Source organism: Podarcis cretensis, assembly GCF_951804945.1.
Source record: "Podarcis cretensis genome assembly, chromosome: 1".
Lineage (NCBI taxonomy): Eukaryota > Metazoa > Chordata > Lepidosauria > Squamata > Lacertidae > Podarcis > Podarcis cretensis.
The window spans coordinates 44,041,430-44,048,575 of record NC_137170.1 but is presented as its reverse complement, the minus strand read 5'-3'; the positions used below and the strand labels follow the sequence as shown (position 1 = coordinate 44,048,575).

The window sequence follows — 7,146 nt, the reverse complement described above, 5'->3', positions numbered from 1 at the left end:
ATCATCTGGTAACGTTTATTAAAAACAGTTGGTAGGTTCCGAGTTGAATTTCAAGGTAGGAACCACTGATAGATAACAGAAAAAGAACAGTTTGTCCCGCAACCCAATGCAGAAAAATGCAGCCAAAGTATTTCCTGTTCCCTGGCTAGGAGGGGGCAAGCTGGCTGAGTGTGCGCACTATACAAGGAGATTTTCATTTACATTTCTGCTGAAACTGGAAGTGACAAAGCTGCCAAGACGTGCCACATCTGTGCTGCAACTTGAGTAATCCACTAATGGATACTGAAGAAGCTTGGTCAAGATCAGAGCAGGAGCACTAGGTCTACAAGTGGCAAGCTTCTGCTGCCAGGTGCTTCTAAGAAAAAGCAAGTTTTGAGAGAAGCATCAGAGTTGCTTAACCCTTCCCCTGCCTGCCATTTTTCCAGCGGCTGCTAGCATGATGGCTGTGCTCTTCCTCCAAAGTTGGAACACCAACTGCTGGAACCACAGGAGGGGAGAGTGCTCTGGTGCGTGGAGTCGTGCTTGCAAGTTTCCCACAGGCATCTGGCTGGCCAACTGTGAGAACAGGATGCTGAGCTTGATTTTGCCACTGGCTATTCTTATGTTCTGTGTGGCTCCCTCCCACAGCTGGCAGTGTTCCAACCATAACTGTCACAGGCATGTATCTCAGCCCGAGAGTGTAGAGGAATTTCAGCAGAAAGCCAGTGGAACAGAAAAGGGTTATGGTCCCCTCCACTGCTGCTGCTTTGCTGAAACTGCTTTTCCTTTGATGGGGCACTGCGGCTCTCCAGGTGTTGTTTGCAGCCAACATGGCTAATATTCAGGGAGCATGGGAATTGTAGTTAATCAACATTTGGAGGGCTACAGATTACCTGTACCTACTTTAGTGGCAGTGGGAGAGGTTGCTACAGGAATAATTTGGCCCATATTTAGCACCACTAACCAACCAAAGGTTTCCCCCATGTCTTTTTTAAAAAAATGAAAGATAACTCTATATACGACTCGCCCTATGAGATGGGATGGAGCCACAGGGTTAATTCTTAGCAAAGTCAGAGCACAGATTACTTGCTCCTGGCTGCCACAGGTAGGAAGTATCTCTCTTCTTGTTCTGCTTCAAATATGACAAGTGTGGGAGGGACGCAAAACTGCATGGGGATTGTCCCAGGTGACAACTGTGCACATGTACACATAATAACTAAGTGCTGGGCTGCCACCCCTAAGTGTCATTTCCCAGCTGATGGACCTGCAGTTAAAGGCATTGTCACTGTGATACTATTCACACTGAATATACATTATTTCCAAGTAAATGCTTCCTAGAAAAATGCTTTACACATAACACAACCTTACCTCCTTTTTTTGATTAAGTGACAAACTTATTGACACAATTTTTGGGGGGAGGGGGAGCTGGGAGAATCCAGGAGACCTTTTCTGTCTGCATGAGTACCTGCTTCAAAGAGGCATTTATTATAAAAGTTCATAGTCCCAAAGGAAGTAACTGATGCCAGTTTCCCACACCACCACAATAACATGTTTCTCTCCCCCCCCCCCCGTCACAATAGTCTCAATGTATCTCAAATTTAAGATGTTTGATTGGAGGACTCTGGATGGGTCACCCAGGTGAGCTGAGCAGGCTCAGAAAACCCCCCCAGCAGGTTTCAGCTTTCCACAGCGCAATGTCTGCCAGTCCAGCTCCTCACAGGGATGAGGAACCTTTGGCTCTCTCCAGATGTTGCTGGACTAGAACTCCCATCCTGGCTGACCACTGGCCATCCTAGCTGTGGCGGGTGGGAGCTTCAGGCCAAGCCACCATCATCTGGGAGGGGCAGGTTCCCCATCCCTGTATGAAAGGCACATCTGAAGCCACCAGCTTCTGAAAGTTAGGGGGAGAGGGGCTGGTGGGGGGGAACATCAACTTCCTCTGGCAGAGGGCAGCTCTGAAAAGCCAGCAGGGGCTATGGAGAACTTGCTGGTGGAGAGGGAAGCGCCAATGCTAAGAGGCGCCCTCGACGGTCCTTCCTCCTCTCCCTCCCTCCTCCTCTCCGCTAGGGAGAGCGCTTCGCGGGGAAACGGACACCGTGTATGGCAAGGGCTTGAGCACCAGCCCGTAGACGTAATCCAAGGTGAGCTCCTCGGCCGGGTTGGCTTCCACCTCGCACTGCTGCAGCAGGATGGCGGTGAAGAGGAAGAGCTGCAGCTTGGCCAGCTGGTCGCCGATGCAGCGCCTCTTGCCCGTCGAGAAGATCATGACCCGGCACGTGAGGTCCCGGTCGACGTTCTCCTGCCGGGCGTCCAGGAAGCGCGTCGGGTCGAAGACGTGCGGGTCCTTCCAGCGCAGCGGGTCGTGGTTGACGGACCACTGGTTGACGAAGACCACCGTGCCCGCGGGGATGTGGAAGCCGTCGAGCAGCACGTCGGCGGCCGTGGCGTGCGGGATGGTGACGGGCACGAAGCTGCTGTAGCGGAGCGTCTCGTGGAGGAAGGCTTCCAGGCGAGGCAAGGAGGCGCGGTCGTCCCCCGTCGGAAGGCGGGAGCGGCCCACCACCCGGTCGAGGTCCGCCTGCAGCTGCCGTCGAAGGTGCGGGTGCTTGAGGAGGAGCAGCAGCACCCACGTGAGGGCGGTGGAGGTGGTGTCCTGACCTGCGCCGAACAAGTCAGCCAGCGTGGCCTCGACGAAGTCTCCGCCCAGGCCCTGCTGCGCCCCGGGGCCGTGCTCCATGCACTCCAGGATGGCGTCGCTGATGTGGCGCGAAGGGGCGCCGGCCTGGAAGGTGCTGCGGTGCTGCGCCACCTTGGCGCACACGAAGTCGTACAGCTCGCGGCTGACCGCCTGGAAGTCTCGGAAGACGCTGCGCACCGGGTTGGGAAAGGCCTGCAGCCAGGGCAGCACGTCCACCAAGCTGCCCGCCGCCACTGTCTGCCCGAAGCGGTGGTTCCTGCTCAGCAGCGCGCGAAACTCGCCGTCGGCGTGGCTGTAGCGCTGCCCGAAGCAGAGGGCGCACAGCACGTTGGCATTGGCCACGACGAAGAGCGGCGAAGGGTCGACGTAAGTGCCGCCCTGGCTCAGCTGCAGCAGGCCGTCGATCAGCTCCTGCGCCTCGGCCGCCACGTGCTGCTCGAAGAGCTGCTTGCTGGGCGTGTTGGCCGTCGAGAAGGCGCGCAGCGTGGCGTGCGCCACCCGCCGCTGCGCCCGCCAGCGCTCGCTGTAGCGCCCGAAGGCCATGCTCTTGCCTCCGGACACCAGGCCGAAGGAGAGGAAGTCGGGCCGGTCCGCGAAGGGCACGGCCTGCTGCACCAGCGCCTGTCGGATGGCCGCCTCCCCGTTGAGCACCACGATGGCGCGCCGGCCCAGGCGCAGCTGGAAGATGTCGCCGTAGCGCCGCGCCAGCTCACCGAAGGTGAGGTGCGGCAGGCGGCCCAGTTGCAGCACGTTGCCCAGCAGCGGCCACCCGACGGGGCCGGGGAGGCTCTTGCCCGCCGGCCGGGGGCTCCTCCTCGCCCACAGGTACAGCAGCAGGACGCAAGAAAGCAGCAGCGCCGGCTGGACGGCGCTCTTGAGGAGCGCGCCGGGCGCCCCGTCGTGGCTCCCGCCTTCCGCCATGGGGGGCGCACGCCCGCGGGACTCCTAAGAAACCGGTTTCTTTGTGGAGAGACGCGGGAAGCCGTCGGGGGACCCTTCCTCCGCCTCAGCCCCGACCGAGCTCGTCGGGTGGGGACTTTATCGCCCCAGACGCTTCGTCCCGTCGGGGAACTGCCCCCTCCCTCTGCCAGATGCCTCCCGGCTCTGCTCTGAGGAGTTCGCAGGATGCCCGTCGCGGCTTTATAGCCGTCTGGGAAGGGGGCTGAGCTTCCCTCCTCCCCTCGCGGTGGTCCCAGAGTCCCCCGTGCGCAGCCATTCCGTGCTTTCCTCCGAGAGAGAGAATGGAAGCAGCAGATTGATCCCTCGCACCAGGAATGTGTGCAACTTTCCAAGGTCTTCCTCCTGCCAAAGACAGCCTGATCCTCGCAGCAGGAGCCGCAGAAGCGGGAGGGGAGCGGAGTGTGAGAGCTACTGAACTCTGCCAGGCACCTTTGGCTGCCTTGGAAAGGCTGCTGCTTTCGTGACTGGAGACAAACTGGCCAGCGACGCTGCAGCTGCCGCTGCCCCAGACCGCGAGGGATGCGAATGCCAGTCCAGTCCGAAGGGAAGGGCGGCAGCCAGCATTTGGTGCCTCTGCTTTGTCAGGACACTTCAGCAGAGCCTGGTGGAGGGGACTGTCAGGAGACAGCAGTTACTCGACTGGCAACCTTTGGAGTAAGATATAGACAACTTGACTTTTTGCTTTCTTTTTGCTTTGCAAAAACATCTCAGCTGTTTATCATGCCCAAAACTGGCACGGTTGGTTGTGGGGCTTAATAAAAAAAAAAGGAGTGGGTGACCTGGAAAGACTTTTGGTTATCCAGAGGGGGATACTTTTGAAAAGGTTACAGTTCATAAATAAAGGAAACACAATTGTTCTATTCCTGCAAAGGCGTTGCTCAGATACTTGCTCCTCTGAGACCAAGTGTTGTTTCTGATAAAGTTACAGCTTCATTGGAAATGCTTGCCATCTCGGCCATCATTGGGTGTCTGAAAGCCCTGCGATTCTCTGCACAGCTTCCCAAATCCCCTGCCAGCTCTTTCTTTAATCACCGACATATCCCCACAACACACACCTCAGCCCCATTCCTGCATCGTGCTCAAAGATGGGAGAGCACATAGGACCTCAGCTTTGCTGCTGCATAAGTTACTGTTTTCATAAGGCTATGGGGGAAGCTAGCTTAGCTAAAATGAGAGTGGGGAGTGAATTGGTGGGGCTTGTGAATTTTACTACAAGTCTCCTACTCCCTGCCCCCACCGCTCCGCTGACGCCAAAGCTGTTGCTGCTCCTGCAAGTGCCTTGTCCATGTTCCAAGTCTCCTAGTCCGTCCCACTGCATCTCCTAGCATTTGCTTGCACTGCAGAGATTGTCCTCAGTTCAAATACCTCTTCAGCCATGTCCTGTCTCATAACCTCTGTTTCCCATCTGATATATGGGGATGAGGACTCTGTAGGGATGCTTATCCAATTTGGCACATGTGATATATAAATGACTGTCGGACTTTGGAAAGCTCATATCGGTGGATCAAGCTCATCAGTTTAGTTGGAATTAATTAAACTACATAGTTTGAACTGGAGTTTGAATAAATGTGCCATTTCTGTTTTCTGAATGGATTTTACTGTGGTGTTATTTTCCTTAGTAGTTGTGCAAGCTGCCATTTTGAATAATGCTTCCTATAGAGTAGGAGGCCCTGGAGCATGGCCAAGGGAAGCTGCTGCCACCCCCTAAATCAATTAAAATCAATACAAATCTGAGGTTCTGACCTTTGTAAGAAAAATCCTGGCTACACACATGCCCTGGGGAATGTTTATGGAACCAAGAAGGCAGTGCCCCCCCCAAAAAAAATTGGGAACCACTGACTTAAAGCCTGTACATTTAGTTGTACTCTGAGCTTCTCTTGAAGCTGAATTCCATGGAATATCCCTGTGTGCTCTACTTGCTTGAGCTTGGGCTGTGATTCAGTAGTGGATCACGTGGTTGGCATGCAGAATGCCCTAGGTTCAGTCCCTGGCATCTCCTGCCAGCCAGTGTAGACCCTAGTGAAGGAGATGGACCAGTGGTTTGGCTCCGTATAAGTCAGCTTCCTAGGTTCTGTCTCAGCCCTGAACAATAATGTGCACACATATCAATAGGGCTGTAAAATCAATCAGAGTGCAAAGGAGCTGCCAGTATAATCCTTCTCCCATATGTCTTCTTAGAAATAAGTCATTATTCGCATTTTACAAAAAGGGAACTGAGCCTAGGAGAAGGAGACCCCGGCCAGTGAGCCTGCAGCTGAGTGGACACTGGTCTCCCAAGTTGCCTAAACACAAATCCACTGTGCAAACTGCTGAGCCACACTGATGAGTACCAATCTTTGCAGAACCCTTCCATAGAATTGCAGAGTTAGGACCGCAAGGGTCATCTAGCCCAGCCCCCTACAATTACAGAACAGATAGGTTCACTAAAATAATGATGAGTTGCATGTCCTTTGGTGCCAAAATTATACACAGGGAGGGCATAAGAAAGGACACAAACCCATACTCTGGTTTCTCTTCAGATCGTATAGATCTTTCGCCTTTTAAGAAAGGACACAAACCCAAAGCGAGAGGTTAATGTACATTGGACTGGTCTCTTAAGCAGCAAAGGGTGGTTGAGCTTCTAGTTATCAGGGGCTGTTGGTGGCGTGCCACTTAGAGATCACCTTGACGGAGCTAGGCAGCCTCAGAGTGTCAGAGAATGTGCTTAATGGGGTAGCTGTGAGTAATCATAGCTGTTGGCAGAGCATGTTGAAGAGGGAGCATCCGCAGGTCATGTTTTAGTGGAGCAGAGAAGCTGCCGCTCCGGAGAGCCTGACTGGAGCCAAACTTTTTGCAAACTTTCTGTTGTAAAATAAGATTAAGCTTTATTGTTGCTGTCTGAGATGATGCGATATCGTTTTAAGTCCTTTGCGACTTCAAACGTTTTCCGGTGTATCCCCCTAACATTCCTGGGGAGGAAGGAAATACTGTCGCATTATAAATTGACAGCTTGCACTATCAACATGTCACTCACGGCCGCGGTGCCAAATTGAGCCCGTCTGTTGCTCAAGGGTCTCTGCGAGGGACGTTTCCAATACAGAATAATTGTGACCACATGAAGTATTCGCGTGGATTTCTGAAAGTATGCGTTTGGTAGTTTTTTAGACGAGCCTATAGCCCAAAGGGGAAGCTGGTAGCAAACTGAAGATGGGATAACCCATTTCACTAGACTTTCTGGGAGTGCACTTTTTAAAAATTGAAGCGCTTTCTTTTAGCAAGCTTGTTTTCTCCTGCTCTGGAGGCTAGGACCAAACCAGTGGCTTCAAGTTACAAGAAAGGAGATTCTGACTAAGTATTAAAAAAAACCCACCTGATGGTAAGAGCTATTCAACAGCGGAACAGACTCCCATGAGAGGTGGTGGACTCTCCTTCCTTGGAGGTTTTTAAGCAGAGGTTGGATGGCCATCAGTCATGGACGCTTTAGTGAATATTTTTGCATTGCAGGGGGTTGGACTAGATGACCCTTGGGG

At 53.5% G+C, this 7,146-nt stretch overlaps 1 pseudogene across 1 annotated transcript; it reads right to left on the bottom strand.

Moving 5' to 3' along the window:
- Positions 1–977: 977 nt before the first annotated feature.
- On the bottom strand, positions 978–3,748 carry LOC307209587 (cytochrome P450 1B1 pseudogene; annotated as a pseudogene). The gene is made up of 2 exons (XR_013844028.1): positions 1,698–3,748; positions 978–1,659 (listed from the first exon to the last, which is right to left on the bottom strand). The product of XR_013844028.1 is annotated as a cytochrome P450 1B1 pseudogene (transcript).
- Between the last annotated feature and the right edge of the window lie 3,398 nt (positions 3,749–7,146).